At 40.2% G+C, this 27121-nt stretch overlaps 1 pseudogene; it reads right to left on the bottom strand.

The window, feature by feature from the left end:
- Window positions 1–12529: 12529 nt before the first annotated feature.
- Window positions 12530–12925, bottom strand: LOC129518484 (60S ribosomal protein L34-like; annotated as a pseudogene).
- Window positions 12926–27121: the final 14196 nt, after the last annotated feature.

Below are 27121 nucleotides of genomic sequence, written 5' to 3' on the forward strand. Positions count from 1 at the left end.
GCTTTCTTAATTTAAATAAACATTTTATATTAGAATATTAAGGGGCAACTGAGTGACTCAGTAGGTTAAGCATCTGACTGGATTTTTGGCTCAGGTCATGATCCTCAGGCTCGTGGGATTGAGCCTGACATTGGGCTTTGCTGTTCTCAGCGTGGAGTCTGCTGTAGATTCTCTCTCTGACCCTTCCCTCCTCCCAAATATTTACATCTTTTTCTTTAAAAAATAGTTTTAGGGGATCCCTGGGTGGCTCAGCGGTTTAGCGCCTGTCTTTGGCCCAGGGCGTGATCCTGGAGTCCCGGGATCAAGTCCCTCGTCGGGTTCCCGGCATGGATCCTGCTTCTCCCTCCTCCTGTGTCTCTGCCTCTCTCTCTATATATATATGTCTCTCATAAATAAATAAGTTTTAAAAAAAATAGTTTTAAGTTTTCAGAAAAGTTTGCAAAGAGTTCATGTAACTCCTGTACCACTTTCTCTGTTAACATCTTAAGTTACTGTGGTACATTTTTCACATTAAAAAACCAACATTTGGTACATTATTACTAACTAAACTATATGCTTTCTTCAGATTTCACTGGTTTTTAACCTAATGTCTTTGTTCTGGGATCTAATCCAGGATATGATATTACATGTGGTTGTCAGGTCTCTTTAGGTTCCTCTTAGCCATTACGGTTTTTCAGATTTTTCATGCTTTTGATAACCTCAACAGTTTTGAGAAGTATTGGTCAAATATTTTGTTGAATGTCCCTGGGTTTGGGTTTGTCTGGTGTTGTTCTCATGATTTGACTGGGTTTATGGACTTTTGGAAGGAAGACCACAGAGGTAAATTGCTCTTTTCATTTCATCCTACTAAGGATACATACTATCAACATGACTTAAAACCTGGCTGAGGTAGTAGTGTTTTTCAGGTTTCTCTACTATAGAGTTAATTTTTTCTTTTTTTCTATAAATCTACCCTTTGCAAATGAATCACTAAGCACAGCCCAAACTCATAAAGTGTGGAGAGGAATTAAGGCCCACCTCCTTTGGGGCAAGTAACTATACAACTTATTTGGTATTGTTAAGTGTGGGTGATAGGTCTCTTCTCCTTTATTTATTTATTTATTTATTTATTTATTTATTTATTTATCTCAACCCTTTATTTACATTAGCATGGGTTTGTGGGTATTTATTTTATGCTTTGACTTGTAAACCAATACTGTATTATTTTGTAGTTCAGCTTGTTCCAGCCTTGTATTTAGGAATTCTTTCAAACTGGCTTCTGTGTCCAGTTGGCATCCCCTATTTTTTTTTGAGCATTTCCTTACTTTCTGTCACTCCAAGATGCTCCAGGATCATCTTGTATCTTTCCTGCTGCAGCCATTTAATCGAGGAGCCCTGGTTCCCTTTACTGGAGAAGGATATTAGAAACCAAGATCTGGGTGTTAGATGTGCTTGTTTCTCCCAGGTGTCATTTCTCTTAGACTTTCTCATCTGGCAGAGCAAAAAAATAAATGTGTGTATGCTAATATCTATATGTACAAATATCTAGAAACATTTCTATGTAACCATCAATATTTAATTAAATAGAAGTTCTTATTGACGTCTCTAATCCATTAATACATGGATCATTCTAGTTTCCTCTTATTAATAACCTCCTTCTCCAACAGAGAAACCTGGCTCCCACCATTTACTATCCATTTACTTATTTATTCAATCCCAGCACAACACATTCAGTGGTTTTAGAATTGGTAACCTATATCCCCATGAGAAACAACTTTACCAACAGGAGTCCAGTTTTTCTGTATAGTCTTTATCTTTGGTGTCATAGTTCTGGTCACAAAATTGTTTTCCAGGGATCCCTGGGTGGCGCAGCGGTTTGGCGCCTGCCTTTGGCCCAGGGCGCGATCTGGAGACTCCGGATCGAATCCCACGTCTGGCTCCTGGTGCATGGAGCCTGTTTCTCCCTCTGCCTGTGTCTCTGCCTCTCTCTCTCTCTCTGTGTGTGTGTGTGACTATCATAAAATAAAATAAAAATTAAAAAAAAATTGTTTTCCAAAGTTACTTAGGTGAGCACCTTTTCCCCCCACCCATATTATCTTTTTAATAATTAGATTATATTATTCTGTCCCTCTAATTAAAATCATTTGGGATTTGATTATGTACATAGCCATCCTTATTTAATAAGCAAGCTGTGGCAGTTTTCTGTAGACCACTTCCTGCATTGCTTTCAGATGCTAAGCATTTTCTTAAAGCAGTTTTACAGTTCTGTCCTGGTATTGCAAGGAGGTTTCACTCATTCAGCAAACATCAAGTGCTTAATCTGTGTCAAGGTCTTGCCAGGAGTCTTAATAGAAACAGGAAAGTGATAATTTTGTTAAGACTGTTTATATGATTAAAGGGGTCATCTTCTCTTACCTCAGTGCCGAACCATTTATGGGAAGAGAGGGGGGATATATTTATATTCACATATAAATAAGGTAAAAAAAAAGAATTTATATATATAAAGTATATAAATCCATATTTATGTATAAAGAATGGTTAGTAAAAACCCACTTATCTAATTCAACATGCAGATATTGATTACACTCTGCTTATATATAAGGAGTATTCTGAATTGTCAAAAAACAAATATTTGAGAATACACAGTTTAGTGACATAAAGAATTAGTAATTCATTAGAAGATAGGAAAGCCATTCTTTCAAAGATAGTCATTTCTTAGTTATGAATAATTTAATCATAAATAATTTAATCCTCTCTTAATGAGAGAGGATGCTTTTTTAAAAGTTGAGTATATTGGTGGTTGGGATTCATGCTGTGGATCTTCATAGAGGCTAACCCGACAGCCCATAACTGAGTTGCAAATGAGTCTGCCTGCATTCATTTGCTAGTTCTGTCGTAACAAAATACCGCAGCCTGAGTGACTTAACACAAATTTGTTTTCTTACAGTTCTGGAAGTTAAAAGTCCAAGATCAAGATGCTGGCAACTTTTGTTTTTTCTGAGGCCTCTCTCCTTGGCTTGCAGATGGCTGCCCTCATGCTGCCTCTTCACATGGGCATCCCTCTGTGCACATGTGCCCCTGATGCCTTTCTTTATGTCCTTATCTCCACTTCTTAAAAGGACACCAATAAAATTGCATTAATCTCACCTTAAGACCTCACTTTAACTTAATCACCTCTTTAAAGGCCCTATCTCCAAATATAGTCATATTCCGTGGTATTAGGGATGAGGGTTTCAACCTATAAATTTGGGAGCAATATAAATCAGTCCATAACATGGTCTCAACAGTCATTTTATTTAAAATCTTTAAAATGATAAAACTATACTAAAAAGAGGAAAAGGGAAATTAGAAATATTAATCAGCCTCTGGCTATGTTTTTTCAGGCCATGCACATAGAGTTATACCTGAAAATCATCTAAAACAAAATCAGGGGCCACCTGGGGTGGCTCAGTGGTTGAGTGTCTGCCTTTGGCTCCGGTCATGGTCCCGGAGTCCTGGGATCGAGTCCTGCATCAGGCTCCCCACAGGGAACCTGCCTCTCCCTCTGCCTATGTCTCTGCCTCTCTCTGTGTGTCTCTCATGAATGGATAAATAAAATCTTTAAAAAATAATAAAACAATCACAAACATGAAACAAACTGATGGTGTAGAATAGAATGTCAAGGCTTATAAGTTTATATGTGTGTGTGTACATTATATATACATGTACGTTAATGTACATGTACATTATATATACATACACATATAATTGGCTCTTAACATGGGAACACAAGTTTGAACTGTGCAGGTCCACGTACAAGATTTTCTTTTTTTAAGATTTTATTTATTAATTCATAAGAGACAGAGAGAGAGGCAGGCTCCCTGCAAGGGGCCTGATGTGGGACTCTATCCCAGGACCCTGGGATCAGAACCTGAGCCAAAGGTAGACGTTCAACCACTGAGCTACTCAGGTGCCCCTAGATTTTTTTTTCTTTAAAAACTTTGTTTTTATGTAATCTCTACACCCAGTGTGGGGCTTGAACTCACAACCCTGAAATCAAGAGTCACATGCTCTACCGACCAAGCCAGCCAGGTGCCCCTGTAAGCACAGTAAATACAATACTATAAATGTATTTTCCTTATGATTTTTGTTTGTTTTTTTCCTGTTTCCATCCTATTTTATAAAAATATATATGTATATATATTTATTTGTTGATGTTCGATTTGCCAACTTAATAGCACCCAGTGCTCATCCTGTCAAGTGCCCGCCTCAGTGCCCATCACCCAGTCACCCCTTCCCCCACCTGCCTCCCCTTCCATTACCCCTTGTTCGTTTCCCATTGTTTATCCCAAAGACTGTAATAAGAAATGAAGAGGGACACTATATCATACTTAAAGGGTCTATCCAACAAGACCTAACAACTATGGATATTTATGCCCCTAATGTGAGAGCTGCCAAGTATATCAATCAATTAATAACCAAAGTAAAGAGATACTCAGATAATAATCCTTATGATTTTCTTAACATTTTCTTTTTCCTTTATTGTAAGAAAATATAATATATGCAACATAGAAAATGTGTTAATCAACTGTTTATGTTATCTTATTAGTAAGGCTTCCAGCCAACAGTGAGCTATTAGTAGTTAAATTTTTAGGGAGTCAAAAATTATAAGTGGATTTTTGACTGCATGGGGGTTCAGCACCCCTAGGCCCTGCATTGTTCAAGGGTCAGGTGTGTGTGTGTATATGTGTGTGGTGTTTAGACATGTCTAAAATCAAAAGTCATTCTTTCTCATGAACTTTTATTTTTTAAGATTTTACTTATTTACTTGAAAGAAAGAGAGAGAGCACAAGCAGGAGGAGGCAAAGGGAGCTAAGTAGGGAGCCTGATGCAGGGCTCGATCTCACGATCCTGGGATCATGACCTGAGCTGAAGGCAGACACTTAATCAACTGAGCCACCCAGGTTCCCCTTGTCTCATGCACTTTTAAACATCTTTATTGATATATAATTCACATACCATAAAATACACCCATTTAGTGTATAACTCAATAGTCTTGGTGGTGGAACCATCACCACCAAGTCTAGAGTATTGTCATCACCCCAAGAAAAAATCCTGTACCCATAGCAATCACTTGCCAGTTCCATTCACCAGCTCCAGCTCCACTAATCTACTTCTATCTCTGTGATTTGCTTATTCTAGACATTTTACAGAAATGAAATGATTAAATATGTGTTCTTTTGTCTCTGGCTTTTTTTAGTTAATATCTTCATCCATGCTATATCATATATCAGGACTTTATTCCATTTCATTTCTACAACTCCATTGTGCATTTATCTGGACATTTGTTTTCAATTCTCTTGGGTATAAAGCTAGGAATAGAATTGCTGGTCATATGGTAACTTTTTAATTTTTGAGGAACTGCCAAGCTGTTTTCTTCAATGACTGTACCATTTTGCATTTCCATTAGCAGCGTGTGAGAGTTCCAGTTTCTCCACAACCTTATGAACACTGGTTATTGTCCATTTTTTTATTATAGCTATACTAGTGGGTGTGAAGTCCATTTTCATTATGGTTTTGATCTGCCTTTCTCTAATGACTAATAATGATGAGCATCTTTTCATGTGCCTGCTCAGCATTTGTACATCTTTGGGAACATGTCTATTCAAATGTTCTGCCCATTTTTAAATTGAGTTATTTTTCTTTTTGTTATTGACTTGTTAGAGGACTTTATTTTTTTTTCTTTCTTTTTTCTTTTTTTTTATTGGAGTTCAATTTGCCAACATATAGCATAACACCCAGTGCTCATCCCATCAAGTGCCCCCCTCAGTGCCCATCACCCAGTCACCCCCACCCCCCGCCCACCTGCCTTTCCACCACCCCTTGTTCGTTTCCCAGAGTTAGGAGTCTCTCATGTTCTTTCTCCCTTTCTGATATTTCCCACTCATTTTTTCTTGTTAGAGGACTTTAAAATATTCTGGATACATCGGGATCCCTGGGTGGCTCAGCGGTTTAGCGCCTGCCTTCGGCCCAGGGTGTGATCCTGGAGTCCTGGGATTGAGTCCCACATCGGGCTCCTTGCATGGAGCCTGCTTCTCCCTCTGCCTGTGTCTGTCTGTGTGTCTGTGTCTCTCTCTCTCATGAATAAATAAATAAAATATTAAAAACTATAAAAATATAAAGTATTCTGGATACAAATCCCTTATCAGATATATGATTTGAAAATATTTTTACCTTGATGTGTCCTTTGAAGCAAAAGTCTTTTTAATTTTGACATTTCAAGGGACGCCTGGGTGGCTCAGTGGTTGAGCGTCTGCTTCGGCTCATGGCGTGATCCCAGGGTCCGGGGATCAATTCCACATCAAGCTCCCTGCGAGGATCCTGCTTCTCCCTCTGCCTGTGTCTCTGCCATTCTCTCTCTCTCTCTCTCTCTCTCTCTCTCTCTCTCTGTGTGTGTGTGTCTCATGAATAAATAATCTTTAAAAAATTTTTTGATATATCGATTTTTTCTTTTGTCGTTTTTGATGTCATATCTAGCAAACCACTGCCGAATTCGAGATTTATTCCTAAGATTTCTCATTTAAGTCTTATGGTTTTACCTCTTACACTTAGGTCCATGATCTGTTTTGAGTTAATTTTTATGTATGTTGTACATATATTCTCTTGCATATGGATATTCAGTTTTCCCGGCATCATTTCTTGAAAAGATTCTTTCCCCATTGAATTGTTTTGGCATCCTTGTCGAAAGTTACTTGACCATAATGTAAAGGTTAATTCTATTCCATTGATCTATATGCCTATCCATATTTCAGTGCCAAACTGTCTTGATTACTCTACCTTTGTACTAACTTTGGAAACTGGGAACTATAAGTCTTCTATCTTTGTTTCTCCTTTTCAAAATTGTTTTAGCTGTTCTGGGCCAGTTGCATTTCCATGGGAATTTGAAGATCAGCTTGCTGATTTCTGTAAAAACTTTTGGTATTTAATGGCAAACGTAACCCTAATTTCTCTGACAAAATATATTTCTGATGTACTTTTGAAGAGCTCACCAGAATTTCAAAACTGCGTGAACCAAGTTTGAAGCAGCTGGTTGAGGCTAAAACAACACGGGAAAATTTCAAAGCAAATAATTTTCAATAATCACCTAGGTTGCCTTGAACCATCTATAATATGTATGCTTTGGATCTCAGATACTCATGAAAGAGTTACAATTACAATTTCAGTCATTTTATTGCGTATTTTCTGGGTTCCTACTATACCAGGTACTGGAAAGGATAGAAAGATAATAAGCCACAGCCCTTTCCTTCAAAAGTCACAGTCAGAACACCCTTAATAGAAAGCTTTCCCACTATTAGAATTGATAGTAAAGCCTCTTCAGGTCAATGCAAGGACATAAACGACGTGAAGATCTGTGACACGTATACTCAACTTTTAGTTTTGTGAGAAACCTAAATCTTAAGAGGATTTGGTAAAAATCTATAAAGAAGCCATGATTTAAGGGCTATTTACATGCAAAATATTACCCTTGGGGCAGCATTTGTGGGAGCAGAGTTGGGTTATATATGCTGATATGCTGGGACTAGTAGCAAGGCTTAGACATTAGAGAGGATTCAGTTGCTGGTGTACCAGATGTATAGGCTGACACAAATTCATAAGAAATCCCTTTTAACTTAAAATTATATTTATTTTACTTTAATACTTTCTCATCATAGAAAACTTGACATATACCAAACAGTATAAATAATCCCCAGTAATACTGTAATTCAGAGATAACCAATACTAATATTTTAGTATATTTACTTTATGCATATATATTCTTAAGAGCTAATACAATTATACAAGGTAATTTGAATGATGTGCTACATATGTGCAGTTTCCATTTTCTAATGGTATATAAATGTTCCATCATATGGACACAGTTTAAGCAATCTATGGAACATTCAAGATGTACCTATATTTTATTACTCTAAGTAACAACGGGAGATATAGACATAAATATCTTTGTCAGAATTTCTAATTAGAAAAATGGGGCACTGGAAAATGTTGGAAGAAAGGGAAGCAGATATGGGAGATAGAAATTGCTCCTGGAGGGGTGCCTGGGTGGTTCAGTCAGTTAAGTGTCTGCCTTCAGCTCACGTCATGATCCCAGGGTCCTGGGATCCAGCTCCACTTCGGGCTCCTTGCTCAGTGGGGAGCATGCTTCTCCTCTCCCTCTGCCTGCTGCTCCCCCTGCTTGTGCTCTCTCTCTCTATCAAATAAATAACTAAAACCCTTTAAAAAAAGGAAAGAAATTGCTTCTGGGGCTGGCTACGCTGGGTCCATAGCAACTAGGAACCCCAATTGAGCCAACCAAACCTGTCACCTACCTGACCCAGCTGCCAGGACAGGTCAGGCTTTGTGCTATTAATGGCTTCTTTGTGTGGGGGGGGGTATAGCTGACACAGTGTTACATTAGATTTAGGTATACAAGTTAGTGATTTGACAAGTTAATACATTATGCTCTGCTCACAAGTGTAGCTCCCATCTACCATACAATGCTATTACAATATCATTGACTATATCCCTATGCTGTGCCTTTTATTCCCATGACTTGTTCATTCCATAAGTGGAAGCTTGTATCTCCTGCTCCCCTTCACCCATTTTATCCATCCCTCTCCCCTCTGGCAACCATCACTTTTTATTTTATAGGTCTGGTCTGCTTTTGTTGGTTTATTCATTTGTTTTTGTTCTTAATGTCTTTATGTTCCTGCTGACATTATAACTTCTTTCTTTTTAAGATCTATTTATTTATTTATTAAGAGAGAGAGGGAGAGAGAGAGGCAGAGACAGGCAGAGGGAGAAGCAGGCTCCATGCAGGGAGCCCAACGTGGGACTTGATCCCCGGTCTCCAGGATCATGCCCTAGGCTGAAGGCGGCACTAAACCGCTGCACCACCGGGGCTGCCCGACATTATAACTTCTGACCTGTGGCACCAGAATGGCACAATCAGTGACTGAGTTCTACCCCTAGAATTTCTAATTCAACTGATCATGGTCCAAATCAGCGTATCGAAAAGCATTTTCTCTAATGTTTTTTCCCCAAACATACATCAGCAGAATCAATAAATATTGTCTCCCTAGGTGGTACTCACCATTGCAGTGTATATTATTCATTATCTGGATAAGAAGACAAAAAGCATGACTTAAAATTCCTAGAAAAACAAAGGCTTAGATTTTCACCATCCCTAGTTGAGGGGAATGGGGAGGAATATTGCAGCAGGTGGCAGATAGCAATACTGTGCTTCTCCTGGGACCAGACCAAACAGAGGGAGCCAAAATACAGGAATGAACTGTATTAATCTGCTGAACCCCAAAACAAATTTTACATATATTTTAGTGGACCATGAAACTAATCTAAGTTACTTACAAAACGAAGTGTTTAGTAAAGCAGTGCTTTGTAAAAAGCAGAATAAGAACTAAACCTATTTTCTTAAACTGTTGGATATAAGTAAAATTTATTAAAATAATGGCCAAAGACAGCTTAAATTGAATCTCACTTAGGTAAATCAGAGTCCATACTTAGGAGACTCTTCTAAAGGGTAAGTTTTGGATGAGGCTAAAAATAAAAGTATAGTTGGTCTTAATGAAGCTCTGTGTGTAATAAGAGTGAACCTCCAATAATGAGGCCAGTGGGATGCAGACTGCACAGGCTGCATGCAACACCTGGGACAGACACAGGTGGCAATGGGACTGGAAGGTGGCGAAAAGCCTTAAAACCTGGGAGAAAAAAAAAAACCCTGGGAGTTGAATTGAAATAAATACAGAAGACAATGGGGATCCCTGGATGGCTCAGCGGTTTAGTATCTGCCTTTGGCCCAGGGCCTGATCCTGGAGTCCTGGTATCGAGTCCCACATCGGGCTCCTGCATGGAGCCTGCTTCTCTCTCTGCCTGAGTCTCTGCCTCCCTCTGTGTCTCTCATGAATAAATAAATAAAATGTGTTTTAAAAATACAGAAGAGATCATTCCTCTTCCTTGTTGATTATTATGGATTGACCCCTAGAATGTGTATGAAAATTGATCACAGGGCCTTATAAGTATGAGGTGCTCAACAAATGTTCCATCTGATTTTATCTGCTGCATTGCGCAGTACAATGTGGAAAAGGTTGGAATAATAGAAGAGAGATGGGAAATTATGTGTGACTATATTGGTTCGATTTTTTGCCTTGACATGAGCATTCACTAAATGAAAGGAATAAACCATTAGAGGCAGGGTTCAGTCAGCCAGGCTCTCATGCATCTCCATTAGGGAAAGGGTTTATTTTAAGCTTATAAACAATTACATGAAAGCATTTTGCTCTCATGCAATCATGTCAAGAACAGGACATTTTGTTTCTCCTTTTTCCTGTTCCTCTTCCTCCAGTCTGATGGGGCAGCGCTTCTCAAATTGTGGTCTGTCTGCTTAGTCCATCTTCCTCTGAAGCACCCAGGAGCTTGTTAAATACGCAGACTCCTGGGTCACACTGAAACAGAAATGGGGGCAGGGGTGGATCAGGAATCTATTTTGAAAAACTTTCTACAAGATTGTTTGGACAAGTTTAAAAATCCCTGAGCTAGGAATGAAAGTTCGACCAGCTAACTCATTTGGGCAAAGGCTAAGAGGCAGACAAGTAAGGCCGTGGATTTTCCCAAGTCCAACAACCAGAGGTGAGTGGCCAGATAAGTGCTTTAACAGAGAGCTCTCTAAAAGAAAGCCAGATTTGTAGCATTTGCCATTTTTGTTGTGCAAATAATGTTCACCATGGCCACTTTCAAGCGATCAGCGTGACTTAACACTAATGGGGACCTGAGGCACAGAGCAGTGCACTTTTCTGTGGTATTTCCACCATACAGAGGTAAGAGATATAAATGATCACAAGATCATGACTGACAGTAAAAGGTAAGAAAATAATTAGAAAGTGATATGTTTTGAGTATTTTTTACCTTTGCTTTTATTATATTTTTATTTGTTGCCATTTAATTTTGTTATTTTTGTTCTTTGCAATTTAAATTAGAATTCTTTAACAAATGGCTTGTAAATTTAAGGATGGGCTCTCATAGGTATTATAGGCTGACACCAGCATAACATGGTCCACAGCCATTCCTGAAAGACACACAACCTGACGTTAGCCTGTGGACCCATCAAAGCACACTGAGTAATCTCAGAGAAGCTACCATCTGCCCAGTGAGGAAGGAGCAAAGTGTGGGGAGGGTAGAGGATGGGCTATTTAGGGATGGATTTTGCCAGTAGCCAACATCCATGAATTGCTATTGGCTTGTCCACTCTCCTGGGGCTTATGTGGCCACACAGAACCCACTAGGTGGCTATTTTAGCCTCATTCAGTGGCCTGCCCTAGACCCTGAGCTGAGAAAAAGAGGCCACAGGTGGTTGGGTATGTGTATATGCCTGCAGCCAAAAGGCAAACTGTCCCTCTGCATCTTATACTATACTCTAGCCCAGGATATCCTGAGTGTCAAGCACAGACAACCTGCACCATTTGGGAAGGAGGAAACGGAGTGTGCTTAGAATGCAGAGTCCTGGGCCCTACCCCAAACCTCCTGAATCAGCATCACAAGCAACTAGCCCCAGAATTTGCTTATTTGCAAACTCGCCAAACAATTCCAATAAGCACTAAAATGTGAGAACTCCTGGGTTGCACCTGCTGTAAAGATAAGTACACCTACGTCTGAGGGTACGTGAAGACTCTCCAAGGCATGTATAGGCACAGAGTGTTAAAGGAATCAATTTCCATTTTCTCTATTTCCATATGTTCTCACATTTCCTAAAATCCATCTGACTGAGGAAGAGGCAACATGCAGAATCTCCTTTCCTGCCTCCCCTTTCATGAGCGCCTGTATCTCCTCTTGACAGACAAAAGAAAATCTTATTTTTCATCCATCCCAAAATTTACTACAAGGACTAGCCTGAGGAAAAAAAAAACTCCCTAGAGATAAAGAGAGGGACAATTCAGAATACTAGTGCTGGGGCCAGTCGAGTGGTTTCTAATGCTTCGCCCAATGCAAAATTGAAGGAGTACCTCCTCTGGGGCTCCTGGCTGGCTCAGTCAGTAGGGCATGCAACTCTTGATCCCAGGGTTGTGAGTTCGACCCCATGCTGGGTGTGGAGCTTACTTAAAAAAAATAACGATAATAGGTCACTGCATTCTTTATATATACTTGGAAAAGGTTCAAAGAATTGAGTGGCATTGCTCTAGCAAAATTGTCACCTACTTAAAATTGTGAATAAGGTTCCTCAGTGCTTATATCTATAAAAGGAAAGAAAAACAAGAATAAAATTGAGGCTTAACCTTGTCTCCTTTTAGCAGTAAGAAATAGTCATACACAGGGGCACCGGGGTGGCTCAGTCAGTTGAGCATCTGCTTTTGGCTCAGGTCATGATCCCAGGATCCTGGGATGGAGCCCCTTTCAGGCGCCCTGCTCAGCAGGGAGTCTGCTTCTCCCTCTGCCGCGCCCCCACAGGCCCAGCAGCTCTCTCTCCCTCTCAAGTAAATAGATAAAATCTTTTAAAATTTTTTTTATTTTATTTTTTAACAGATCAAGCTTTTTGATTTTTATTACTCAAAAAAATCCTCATTTTTTTATTTAGCTTTCTGACTCTGTGCTTGTGCCTTCAACACTTTCACAACGATTTTCTGCTCCTCAATAAGGAAAGTATGCTTGATCCTGTCACGAACACACTTAGCACACATGGAACCACCATAGGCCCTGCTGACATGTTTTTTCATTTTAGACAATCTCATAAGGACTTTAGGTCTCACCGCACAAACTCCTCGAAGTCGGCCAGGACACATGCCACATGCAGACTTTGGCGCTTTCCCAACCTTCTTGGTATTAAGGTAAACGATTCTATTGCCAGGAGTTCGGGACAGCCTAGTTTTGTTAGAGGCTGTATTTTGGACAGCCTACGACGGTATGTCAAACGCTGAACCATTCTGAACGCCTACGGACGCCGTCCCTGGAAGAGGAAAAAGGACTAAAAAAATTTTTAAAAGAAATAGTCATCCACAGAAATATGACATAATTTAAATATGGTCCCATACACCTCATTTAGAGCTGTATTTCCAATAAAAATTTTCTTTTCATGTTTATTAATTTTTTATTAAAATTGTTACATTGATGTTGATCAAGTGTGCAGCAACATAACTGTATGGCTAACTTATTCAGAAGAGAACTGTTAAACATTTAGAGCATTAAGGTCACAGAAAATAAAAAATACAAGTTATATGTGTGTATCTATATGTGCTGCAAGGAGGTATGACAGGATGATCAACATAAACACTTTCGAGAATAAAAATATATTGCATTAGGAGAAAAATCTGAGATAAGAGGAATGGAAGTACAGTTAGTCCCTCCTTAGCCAAGGGGAATATATACCAAGACCCCCCAGTGGATGCCTGAAAATGCAGTTACTGAACCCTATATATACACTATATTTTCCTATACACACATACCTATGATAAGGTATAATTTATGAATTGGGCTCAATAAGAGATTAAAAACAATAACGAATAAACTAGAATAATTGGTAACAACATACTATAATAAAAGTTATATGAACGTATTCTCTCTCAAATTATCTTACTCTACTGTACTCACCCTTCTTGTGATGATATGAGATGATCAAATGCCTACGTGATGAGACGAAGTGAGGAGAATGATGTAGGTGTGGTGACAGCGTTAGGCTACTATTGACCTTCTGATGACCTATCAGGAGGATCATCTGCTTCTGGACTATGTTGACTGCAGGTAACCGAAACCACAGATAAGGGGGGGGGACTGCTGTATATATTCAAGGAGAAAAGAAAACTAATACTTTTCAACTGGTTTTTAAAAAAGATTTTATTTATTCATGAGAGACACAAACACAGGCAGAAGGGGAAGCGGGCTCCTAACAGGGAGCCCGATGTGGGACTCGATCCCCAGAGTCAGGATCACACCCTGAGCCCAAGGCAGACGCTCAACTGCTGAGCCACCCAGGCACCCCATAGCTTTCAACTGTTAAAAGAGAAGCTTGTCTATGTGTTTTTGAAAGAAATGGTGGTAGCTATCAAACTGTTATGGTATGAATCTTATGGTATATGAAATATATCTTAATAAAGCTGTTATTGGGGGATCCCTGGGTAGCTCAGCGGTTTAGCATCTACCTTTGGCTCAGGGTGTGATCCTGACTCTGGGGATTGAGTCCCACGTCAGGCTCCCTGTAAGGAGCCTGCTTCTCCCTCTGCCTGTGTCTCTGCCTCTCTCTCTCTCTCTCTCCCTGTCTCTCATGAATAAATAAATAAAATCTTTTTACAAAAGCTGTTATTGAAGAAAAAATTGGAATGGGATCAGATGTATAGTATTTTGGAATAACTACTGACTGCCCCCCCATTCCTAAAAATGAATTTCTGGAGGCATCTGGGTGGCTCAGTCAAGTTAAGAGTCCAACTCTTGATTCAGCTCAGATCTTGTTCTTGGGGTTGTGAGTCCAAGCCCCATGTTAAGCTCTGTGCTGGGCATGGAGCCTACATTAAAAAATAAAAAAACTAAAACTGAATTTCTGAAAAATATATATTGGATGGCAAAGTACTACAACATTTAAATCAATTCTGCTGGTTCCAAATGGGCTAAGTTTTTTTTTATATATATAGAAAAGTTTCAAGGATTTCTTTAAAATGATGGTGCATACGAGGAAGCAACATATATTATGGCTCTGCCATTAGCTTTTGACTGAGCAAGTAAGTAGCTTCCTCCCTCCCTGGACCTCAGTTTCCCTACCTGCAAAATAAGGGATTGGATGCAGTGATATTTTAAGTCCCCCCAGGTCTAACTGATGATTGCACCACCTAGTTGACCTAGTTGGTTCTTTTTCCTCCAGCAATTGATTTTCAGGCCATTGTATCATTTCAGTTCACCTCCACTAGAGGGTAGCCAGAGAAAGGAGATGAGGCTCCAAACAGTTGTATTCTTTGTGTTTAGTCCTGAGCCCACCCCAGCCCCCAAAACAGTTGGCAGAAAAAATGATGTTACACGGACAAAAACAAAATAGGGATTTCTATTGGTTTCACTTATTTTAGCTGTTGTGCTCCTATATTACACAAGGAAATTATGAGAGAGATGTTTTACATAATGTTCTTTTTATTCAAATAAGGAAATCAAGAATATACCGAATTGTCAGGGTACCTGGCTGGCTCAGTTGGTGGAGTGGTGGTGCATGAGTCTCTTGATCTTGAGGTTGTGAGTTTGAGCCCCATGTTGGGTATAGAGATGACTTAAAAATAAACTCTTTAGAAAAATAAAATAATATACTTGTTTGATAATGCCATGTACAGTCTATCCCCAACTTAAAAATTCAATCTTCACGAAATCAACCTTTTACATTCTTTTTACTGGGATTTCCAATTGAGAATTTTGATCGGGGACCTTCATTTATTTCCATTTGCTTACCACAAGAAGTTCCAGCTCTCTAGACAACTTTCTAATCAACTTTGTTTCCCATTACTCCCCAGAAATTATCCTGACCCCTGGAGATACATCTTTCCACAAAAATCTCACAAACATCACCTTGCTTTTGGCAGGGCTGACCCAGCTGTTGTGTGATAGAAAGAGCCACAAACAGGGGTGCCTGGGTGGCTCAGTTGGTTAAGCATCCAACTCTTGGTTTGGGCTCAGGGCATGATCTCAGAGTGGTGAGATTGAGCCCCTGTGCTTAGCGGTGAGTCTGCTTCTCTCCTTCTGCCCCTTCCCCCCCAAATAAACAAGTCAATCTTCAAAAAAAAAAAAAAGGAGGAACTGCAAACTGGTGTCAAAGGGTTGTATTGCACAGAGCTCCTAGGAGAAATGGCTGATTTCAGGACTGAGCAAGGTAGGCATAAGATGAGCCTGGAACATACTGTTATGCCAGAAATTAAGGAAGTGCTCAAAATAAATGACTGGGATGTGTCAAAAGGACAGGAACCAGCTTGACAGGGCCGTGGGCCAAATCTGTGACAAATTGAGAATCAAAATAATAAGTACAGTAATAAATTACAAAACATTGAAAAAATAGAAAAGCTGTGAGTCCATACCAGTAAGAAACATAACTAAGTAACAACAATAAAATGGATGAGGAGGGAGAGATCTTATTTACTGTGAATATGCAGCTGGTGACGTGAAGGGGTATGGGAGTTAGAAAATCAGCATTTTGCAACCATCATGTTAAATATTAGTCAGACAAGGATCATCGATGGCTTTTGATTAGGAGTAGGAATTTTGCATGGTCTTAAAGTATTACCCTACAAAGTGCTTGTTCATTGCACAGAAAAAAATTATACAGGGAAGAAATTGGACAATACTCTCACCAAGTGATCAAAATTAACATCACTAATGTGGCACAGATGGACATGTGTCTCCAGACGCGAGACCCAGAGAAGGACCCAGCATCACCGCCGTAGTATTTCAGCTGAGAACACATCACCTGAATTAATTATGAGGAAACTTCAACCAAAACCCAAATAAGGAATGTTCTGTTGAAGAGGGAAAAGGGGGGGGGGGCATGAGGACAGTATTCTTCAAAAATGTCAATGTCATGTAGTGCCTGGCTGACTCAGTTGGTAGAGTATGAGAGTCTTGATCTTGGGGTCGTGAGTTCAAGCCCCATATTGGGGGTAGAGATTACTTAAAACAATTTTAAAAAGCATTAAAATATGTCAATGTCATAAAAACAAAAAGAATCTATGAAAATGTTTCCAGATTAAAGGAGATAAGAGAGATATGACGATTAAATACACATCTGATCCTAGCCTGGAGCCTATATGGGAGGAGTTCTTTACAGAACATCATTGAGAGGACACCTGGGTGGCCCAGAGGTTTAGTGCCTGCCTTCGGCTCAGGTTGTAATCCTGGAGTGCCGGGATCGAGTCGCACGTCGGGCTCCCTGCTTGGCAGCTGCTTCTCCCTCTGCCTGTGTCTCTGCCTCTCTCTGTGTGTGTCTCTCATAAATAAATAAAATCTTTTTTAAAAAAGAGAACATCATTGGGTCAATTGACAAAATTGGAATACAATGACAGATTACATAAAATTGTAAAAAAAATTGTATTAATATTAAATTTACTGAAGTTGGTAACTGTACTGTGGTCAAGTAAAAAGAATATCCCTACTCTTTTTTTTAAAGTTAGTTTATTTATTTATTTATTTATTTATTTATTTATTTATTTATTTATTTTAGAGAGAAAGAGCAATGGGGAGAGGCAGACTCAGAACTGAGCATGGAGCCCACCCAACGCAGGGCTCAACCCTGAGATGAAACCAAGAGTTGGATGCTTCACTGACTGCGCCATCCAGGATTCTTCAATAATATCCCTATTCTTAGGAAATAAACAGTGAAGTATTTAGGATTAATAGGTCAAAAATTATGTAACTTATTCTCAAATGCCTCAGAAAAAAATATGTATACACAGAAAGAGAGCAGGTACAAATGAGCTATAACAACAATAATAGGTATTTCCATTCTTATTTTTTGCAACTTTTTGGTAATTTTGAAATTATTTCTATACTTCAAAGCTTAAAATAGAAGACGTGGTTGCCAATTCTGACCACGCACCTTAGATCTCTCTGACCACAGATAACATATATGAATTCACAGCAGAGGCAGTTACCAGCCACTGAGCACTTACCATGGGTCAGGCACTACGGCAAGCATTTTACCTGCATTATCTCAGTTCTTAAAATATGGGTGGCTCAGATGGTTAAGCATCTGCCTTCAGCTCAGGTCATGATCTCAGGATCCTGGGATGGAGACCCACATGGGGCTCCCTGCTCAGTCAAGAGCCTGCTTCTCCCTCACCCCCTGCTTGTGCTCTGTCAAATAAATAAATTAAAAATCTTTAAATGAATAAACATTTTATAAAATAGTACCTCACGAGAGGTTCTATTTTGGTTGTATGGATTAGGAAACTAAGGATCAGAGAAGTTAAACAGCTTACACAAAATCACCCAGTTATTGGGACACCTGGGTGGCTCAGTGGTTGGGTGCCTGCCTTCAGCTTGGGTCGTGATCCCCGGATCTGGGATCGGGTACTGCCTCGGGCTCCCTGCATGGAGCCTGCTTCTCCCTCTGCCTGTGTCTGCCTCTCTCCTAGTCTTGTGTCTCTCATGAATAAGTAAATTAAAAAAAAAAAATCACCGGGGATCCCTGGGTGGTGCAGCGGTTTGGTGCCTGCCTTTGGCCCAGGGCGTGATCCTGGAGACCCGGGATCAAATCCCACGTCGGGCTCCCGGTGCATGGAGCCTGCTTCTCCCTCTGCCTATGTCTCTGCCTCTCTCTCTGTGTGTGTGTGACTATCATAAATAAATAAAAATTAAAAAATAAAAATAAAAAAATAAAAAAATCACCCAGTTATTAAGTGGCAGGCTTAGATTTGAACACAGGTCTAAAACTAATACTCCATTTCCAAAGGAGGTAATCATACTTAGTCATATTTTTTACGTAGTAATTATGATGTTCTGACATATTATTTAATTAATTTATTAAACATGGTAATAGTTTCTTTTTTGTCTTCCCCCACTGCCCACAAGGGCAGAGATCTTCGTCTGTTTCATTGGATGATATATTCCCAAGCATCTGAAATAATGTCTGGCACATAGTAAGCGCTCAGTTAATGTTTTTCATGAAGACTTACACCTTAGCAGTACTGGGAAGATTAAATAAGATGATGTAAATAACATTTGATATTCTTTATTGTAACTTTCTTTTAAGACTTTTATTTATTTTTAGGGGATCCCTGGGTGGCGCAGTCGTTTGGCGCCTGCCTTTGGCCCAGGGCGCGATCCTGGAGGCCCGGGATCGAGTCCCGCGTCGGGCTCCCGGTGCATGGAGCCTGCTCCTCCCTCTGCCTGTGTCTCTGCCTCTCTCTCTCTCACTGTGTGCCTATCATAGATAAATAAAAATTTTTTTAAAAAAGACTTTTATTTATTTTTAGAGAGAAAAAAATGAGTGGGGGGAGGGGCAGAGAGAGAGGGGCAAGCAGACTCCATGCTGAGTGTAGAGCCCAACATGAGGCTTAATCCCACAATCCCACAATCCTCCTGAGATCATGACCTGAGCCAAAACCAAGTCAGACGCTTAAGGGATTGAGCCTCCCAGGCTCCCCTGCTATAACTCTTGAACGAGTTTCCAACTTTCAAGCAGAGGCCCTATCAGTTCTATCAAAGCTTCAAGAGTAAGGAAATGTCTCCTCACAGAACAAAGGTGGGAAGGCCTCTAACTTTCATGCTTGGGATCAGCTGGAAAACAGCCAGGCCCTAGGCATACTCTGCTTCCATAAATGAAACATCTTAAAGGCACTCAGTTACTGGCAAGTTTTTTTCCACTTAAGAAAGATTTTCCATGCCATTGGAAATGAAAATGTGAAGGTAATACCTCTGTTCTAGGAGCCCAAAGAAAGGCTAAAAAAATACTGAGGAATTGGTAGGAGGTGGAAACTCAAGACCAGACCAAAAAGCATTGGGATCTCAGGCATGTTCTTGATACATTGTGCTGGCTCCACCTTAAGGAGGAAATAAACAGAAAGAATGAGAAACAAACACATGAGCCAAACAAGAGGAAGAGGGAGTTTGTGATTTTCATAAGAACATGGTCAGGTTTTGCTAACTACTTAATCCCAGCCTCTAGCCCAATGCCTGGCATATAGTAGGTACTCAGTAAACATTCATAAACTGATGGACCCTTTCCTTTGCTGCAGTAGCAAGCTCACAAATCTCAGATACTTACAAATCTTGCTCTCTTGCTTGTGGTTGTGTGGGCTGGCTGTGGGCCTCCTAGGCTTAGTGAGCCTAACTTCTTAGGCATGAGTTCAGGACTGTTCCTTGATTCAGGACCCATGCCAAAGAGCAGCAGCTACCAGTAGCCTACTCATCTTTTAGTGGATGGCAAGAGCATGAGAAGGAAGCAGAAATACAAGAATACAACAGCAAAAATACAAAAATGCAACACCCCTTAAGGCCTCTGCTCAAAACTTTGAATATGGGCCAAATGGAGTTAGTGGTCAAAAAAGGTCATATGACCAAGCCCAAAGTCAATGGAAAGGGGAAATAGATTCCACTTACTCTACTGGGTGGGATGGTGCTGCAAAGTTGCACAGCAAAGGATGCAGATGTATAATCCCATTGTAGGAAGAACATAGAGATAAGAATAATCCCACGTTCTGGGCACTCTTGTCGATATGACAGAGAAAAGTTGAGATAGCTGTGAAGGCCTGTTTATGTTATTCTGATTATAATTATTTATGCATTTGTGGCTTATTTAATTAAGACCTACCTCTTGCACTAGGTAAGAGCTCCTTGAGAGTTAGGTGTCAGGTTTGGCTCATCATTGAATCCCCAGCAACTAGAACAATGCCTAATACATAACAGATGCCTTTTTTTTTTTTAGAACAACTCAGCAAAATAAAATTCTGGTTTACTTTTGGATACATAGTAGATGCTTAATAAGTATTCTTACAATAATGAATGAATAAATGGAATCAATGAATGTGTGTTCCGTTAAAGTTTTCACAGGACTCTGACCCTCCACTCCTAAAATCTCAATGTTTCAGTTTAGCCAGAAATGCTCTGTAATCACTTCAGAGAACAAAGATCACCGTTAGGGTTTGGAGGAAAATATTACAAAAGGACGAAGGTTGGGCAGCCTGGGTGGCTCAGAGGTTTAGCGCCGCCTTCCACCCAGAGCATGATCCTGGAGACCCAGGATCGAGTCCCACCTCGGGCTCCCTGCATGGAGCCTGCTCCTCCCTCTGCCTGTGTCTCTGCCCCTCTCTCTCTCTTTCTCTCTCTCTCTCTCTGTGTATCTCATGAATAAATAAATAAAATCTTTTTTTAAAAAAAGGACGAAGGTTTACTTTAAGACATTATCAAGAGGAACCTACAAGCTGGAGGCCTGATTCTGCAATCGTACAATGTATCTGGAAAGCCTTGATAACAAAGTCCTCTGTGGTGACACTTGATTTCTGGCATATATTGAGTAAAGTTGAATTAAGAGATAACATTGTTATCCAGTCTCACACAAAATTTTAGAACATAAACCAAGTAACAAAAGAAAAACTCTCTGTGCAACCTTTGAGGAGGAAGAAAGAAATCCTTACTACCCATTTACTCGGTTGTGTTGAATAAATCTTTTTTCCAGTTTTATTTAAAAAAATAATTGGAGCTCCTGGCTGGCTCAGTCACTAGAGCATGCAACTCTTAATCTCCATGTCATGAGTTTGAACCCCACACTGGCCATAGAGCTTACTTTCTCTCTTTTTAAAAATATTTTATTTATTTATTTATTTATTTATTTATTTATTTATTTGAGCTGAGGAAGTAGCAGAGAGGGAGGGACGAGCTGACTTCATGCTGAGCCAGACACAAAGCTCAATCCCACAACCCTGAGATCACAACCTGAGTCAGGCACTAACTGACTGAGCCACCCAGGTGCTCTACGTATAGAGCTTACTTTATAAAATAAAAAGAAAGCAAGAATAAATAATTGATATATGCCACTGTACAAGTTTAAGGCATACAGCATGATGGCTTCATATATATGTATTGTGAGACGATTACCACAATAGGTTCAGCTAACATCCATCTTCTCGAATAGTTACAATAAAAGAAAAGAGGGGTGGGGCACCTGGGTGGCTCAGGCAGTTAAGCATCTGTCTTTGGCTCAGGTAATGATCTCAGGGTCCTGGAATCAAGCCCCGTGTTGGGCTCCTTGCTCAGCAGGGAGTCTGCATCTCCCTCTTCCTCTGCCCCTCCCCACTGCTCTAGCCCTCTCTCAAATAAATAAATACAATTTTAAAAGAATAAAAGAGGGGTGCCTGGGTGGCCCAGTCGGTTAGGCATCTGCCTTCAGCTCAAGTCATGATCCCAGGGTCCTGGGATTGAGCCTGTTGTCAGGCTCTCTGCTCAGCAGGGAGTCTGCTTCTCCCTCTCCCTCTGTGCTCTCTCTCCGTCTTTCTCTTGCTCTCGCTTTCTCAAATAAATAAATAAATAATCTTTAAAAAAAGAAGAACAAAAGAGGGGCACCTGGCTGACTTAGATGGTAGAGCATGCAACTCTTGATCTCAGGTTGTAAGTTTGAGCCCCACATTGGGTGTAGAGATCACCTAAAAATTAAAAAAAAAATCTCAAAGAAGAGAATGAGGAAAAGGAAAAAGGAAAAAGAAAAAAAATTCTCCTTATTATGAGAACTCATAGGATTTACCACTTAACTACTTTCCCATATATCACATAGCAGTGTTAGCTATTCTCATCACATTGAACTATATCTCTAGTACTTATTTATCTTATAACTGGAAGTTTGTACCTTTTGATCACTTTTCTCCAATTCCCCCTCACCCTTGCCCCCACTTGTAATTACAAATCTGATCTCTCTCTCTCTCTCTCTCTCTCTCTCTCTCTCTAAGTAAGTTCTGCACCCAATGTGGGGCTTGAACTCATGACCCTAAAATCAATAGTTGTGAATTCTACCAACTGAGCCACTCAAGCATCCCTGATCTCTTTTTTTAATTGCTGTATAATTGACAATAAATGGTATGTTAGTTTCAGGAGTGCAATATATTGATCTAACAATTCTATACAATACTCATGTGCTTACCATGATAATTGTAGTCACCATCTGTCACCATACAATGTTACTACAATATTATTTTTTTAAAGATTTATTTATTTTAGAGAGAAAGAGCACGTGAGCGAGGGGAGGGACAGAGGAAGGAGAGAAAGGATCTCAAGCCCGATGTGGGGCTCAATCTCATGACCTGAGCTGAAATCAAGAGTCAATCGTTTAACTGACTAAGCCACCTAGGGGCCCCTACTACAATATTATTAACTATATTCCCTATTCCATCCTTTTCATCTGATTTTTAAAAAATTTTTATTTATTTACGATAGTCACACACACACACACAGAGAGAGAGAGAGAGAGAGAGAGAGAGAGAGAGAGAGAGAGAGAGAGGCAGAGACACAGGCAGAGGGAGAAGCAGGCTCCATGCACCGGGAGCCCGACGTGGGACTCGATCCCGGGTCTCCAGGATCGCACCCTGGGCCAAAGGCAGGCGCTAAACCACTGCGCCACCCAAGGATCCCTCATCTGATTTTTTTTTCTATGAGTTTCGGTTTTCTATGAGAGTGGCACTTGAACTCACAATCCGGAGGTCAGGAGTTGCATGCTTCACTGACTGAGCCAGCCAAGTGCCCTGATGGGTTTGGGTTTGGTTTATTTTAGATTCCACGTGTGAGATCATATAGTGTTTGTCTTTTTTTTTTTTTTGTCTGTCTTAGCACAGTGCCTTCAAGGTTTATCCATGTCACAAATGGTAGGATTTCCTCATTTTTAATGGCTGAATAATATTCCATTATATATATACTACAACATTTTTTACCCCAAATAAATCCCAAGTTGTTAAGTAAAATGAGCCTCAGTTACCATCCTTGCCCCCAGACTCCAGACTCCTTGCCTCCAGACTCCGCATGCAGTCAGAGATGTTCTGTGAAGAACCATATGGTTCAGATACAGTGAGAAATTGAATACCTACCTAACAGAGAAGCAAAAGTATGCCCTTCTGTCCTTCCACATTTTTCCACAGAAATATTCCAGAGTAGAGGTGTATGAATGCTGAAGCATAAAATTTCATTGAAGTCTTGATTTCACTTTAAAAATCCACACAGGGAATCCCTGGGTGGCTCAGTGGTTTAACGCTGCCTTCAGCCCAGGGCGTGATCCTGGAGTCCCGGGATCAAGTCCCACATCGGGCTCCCTGCGTGGAGCCTGCTTCTCCCTCTCTCTGTGTCTCTGCCTCTCTCTCTGTCTCTCATGAATAAATAAAATCTTCTTAAAAAATCCACACAAATTTTGCTCTTTACTACATAATATATCCAAGTTTGTTATAATATAAAAATGTCATTTGGGGTACCTGGCTGGCTCAGTTAACTGAGCATATGACTCTTGATCTTGGGGTTGTGAGTTCGAACACCATTGCTGGGTATAGAGATTACTTAAAAATAAAATCTTTTTCAAAAAATGCCATTTAGGTGTGCAACTCTTGATCTCTGAGTCATGTGTTTGAGCCCCACATTGGGTGTAGATTACTTAAAAATAAAATCCTAAAAAATTGTTTTTAAATACCATTTAAAGTTACTCATTATCTAGTAAAAATGTACACTCCAAGAAGATGCATTTTGTTGAAACTGTTAACCAGATTATAATATTTAGATCTGCTTGGCTAGATTTTAGCACCTCGTACAGGAGGGATTCCCAAAAATGATGCCAGAAGGGAGTCAGGGTCCCTCCTAAGCAAATGAAAAGCAAACAATGAGAATCCATCGAAGTAAGATATTACTTTAAAGGGCTTGGGAGGTATTTCTCCAGAAGTTCTGTTGTAAATGGCATTGAAAGAAGCAGTGAGCTCTTTTATTATTCTTTTCTCATGGCCTGACTTGGCATGTCACTCTAAAATCCCATTCCTACAGGGGCACCTGGGTGGCAGTCTGTTGAACATCTGCTCTTGTTTTCGATTTGGGTTGTGATCTTGGGGTCGTGGGATTGTCTGCTTCAGATTCACTCTCCCTCTCCTTCTGCCCCTCTCACTTGGGCTCTCTTTCTAAAATAAATAAATCTTCAAAACAACAAACAAAAAAAAGTCCCATTCCTATGGGACACCCCCACAGAAATCACCCAGTTTGTTTGCACAATGTAAATGTGTCTGCCTGGTAGGATATAGATGGTCCAATAGGTTTAGAGAAGAGATTTCTTTTTATGACCACAGCAAGCAAATTTATTTTTATTTATTTACTTATTTATTTATTCATGAGAGACACTGAAAGAGAGGCAGAGACACAGGCAGAGGGAGAAGCAGGCTGCCCGTGGGGAGCCCAGTGCAGGACTCGATCCCGGGACTGGGATCATGCCCTGAGCCGAAGGCAGATGCTCAACCTCTGAGCCACCCAGGCGTCCAAGGAGCAATTTTTAAAAATTTATTTCTTAAGTAATCTCTACGCCAAACATGGGGCTTGAACTCACAACCCTGAGATGGAGTCACAGGCTCCAGTGGCTGACCCAGCCAGGCACTCCTACAAGAGTAATTCTTATTCATTGTATACAAATCGAAAAGTATAAAAGAGCAGGAAAAAAAAGAAGCTGATAACCCAGAGCAACCCCGTTTTGGTATATTTTCTTCCAGCTTTTTTTCCTGCCTTTGTTTGTTTCTTTGTTTTCACACAATAAAGATCATTCGACATATGTAAATTTTTATCTTGATTTTGTCCCTTATTATTATAGCATTTTTCCATGTTCTTAAATATTCCTCTAACAATTCCATTTAATGACTGCACAAAGTCCCGATTTCTAAAACTAAATATTATAGGTTTAGATTGCTTCCAGTTTTTTTCAGATTTCTCAAAAACACTTAGATGAACACTCTTGTGCACAAATTTTCATCCACAGTACAGAGTGCACACTTAGATAAATGTCTTAGGATGGGGACTTAACATGCATTTTTTTTAAAGATTGTATTATTTATTTGACAGAGAGAGAAAATGTAGGCGCGCGTGCACACAAGCACGGGGAGCTGCGGAGGGAGAGGCAGAGGCAGGCTCCCCTGAGCAAGGAGTGGGATGTGGGGTTCAGTCCCAGAACCCTGGGATCACATTTCAAGGGGAAGGCAGACACTTAACTGACTGAGCTACCCAGGTGCCCTGTTTATGCATTTTTAAAAAAGATTTTATTTATTTGTTCATGAGAAACACGCACAGAGAGAGAGAGAGAGAGAGGCAGACGGAGAAGCAGGCTCCATGCAGGGAGCCCGACGTGGGACTCGATCCCGGGTCTCCAGGATCACGCCCTGGGCCAAAGGCGGCTCTAAACCGCTGAGCCACTCCGGCTGCCCTATGCATGTTTTTAAGGCTTTTGATACATACAGTCTATCAGACAGGATTCGGGCTTTTTTTAAGACTTTATTTTTAGATAATCTATCATCCAACGTGAGGTTAGAATCCACGTCGCATGCTTCACTGCCTGAGCCAGAAAGGTGCCCCAGTCAGCCAGGATTCTTAATCAAGAGCAGTAGATTCTGTCTCTGGAAGGGTAAGTAGAAAAGGAGTTTGCTAAAGAACGTGGAGTTTTTCACAGAATTGTTGGCAGTACTGGATAATCGAGTCCAAACTGCCAGAAATGATGCTCCAAACCAGGTCACTGAACAAGCTTAACGCAAATGATCATGGCCTAAGTAAATGGCACATCCTAGAGTTGTCCGTACACAGTGGCTTTGAACCTCACTATAAAAAAAAAAAAAACCCACTGCCCTACACTGTTGCCAGCACCAGAAAAAAGCAGGATCTCTTCTTTCATCATCTATGTCAGCAAAAAGAGAAGCTCCATGCAGAGCCTGGTTTAATTACCACCCTTACTGTCAAGTCTAAGTCTCCTGAAAGCAAAGCTGAGGTCACCCTCTTGCAGGCTAGCTGCAAGAGACACTGAGAATCTGAGCTGGGGCCCGTAAGCTTGGAATTTCCACAAATATAAAAATGAAAGTTGCCACATAAAATACAGGATACCTGGTTAAGTTCAAATTTCAGGTAAGTTATGAATAATATTTAATATAAGTATATCACAAACACTTATGGGACATAATTACACCTAAAAATTATTTGTTGTTTATCTGAAACTCCCAAGTTAACCGGGTGTCCTATATTTGTATTTGCTAAATCTGGCAACCCTAACAGAAATGCTGTTCAAAAGCTGATGGGCCCACGAATGAGTGTTTCAAACTCCCGCTGCACTATCACGTTGTTTTACTAAAAAGCTAAAAAGAAGCATCAACAATGAACAGGAGTTTCTAAATCGCCAATGGTCTCACTTCAAAAAAATGTTTGCCAATTTGCTAGGCAAGAAATGAGATTTAATTATTGTTTTATTTTACCTTTCTGGAATTTTGAATGGGGCTGAACAACTTCTCAAACCTTCATTATTTTTGTCTCCCCCTTTGCGGACAGATCAGTCTTGTGCTCATCATTTCTCTGTTGGGGTCTTTCTATGTTCATTATCAGCTCTTCATGCAATAAGTACATTATTCCTGTGCCTGGCTTATTGTTCTCTTTTAATTCATGATCCTTTGATTTACAGAGGTTTACATGA

The sequence above is a fragment of the Nyctereutes procyonoides genome, unplaced genomic scaffold (genome assembly GCF_905146905.1).
Source record: "Nyctereutes procyonoides isolate TBG_1078 unplaced genomic scaffold, NYPRO_anot_genome, whole genome shotgun sequence".
In the NCBI taxonomy this organism is placed as follows: domain Eukaryota; kingdom Metazoa; phylum Chordata; class Mammalia; order Carnivora; family Canidae; genus Nyctereutes; species Nyctereutes procyonoides.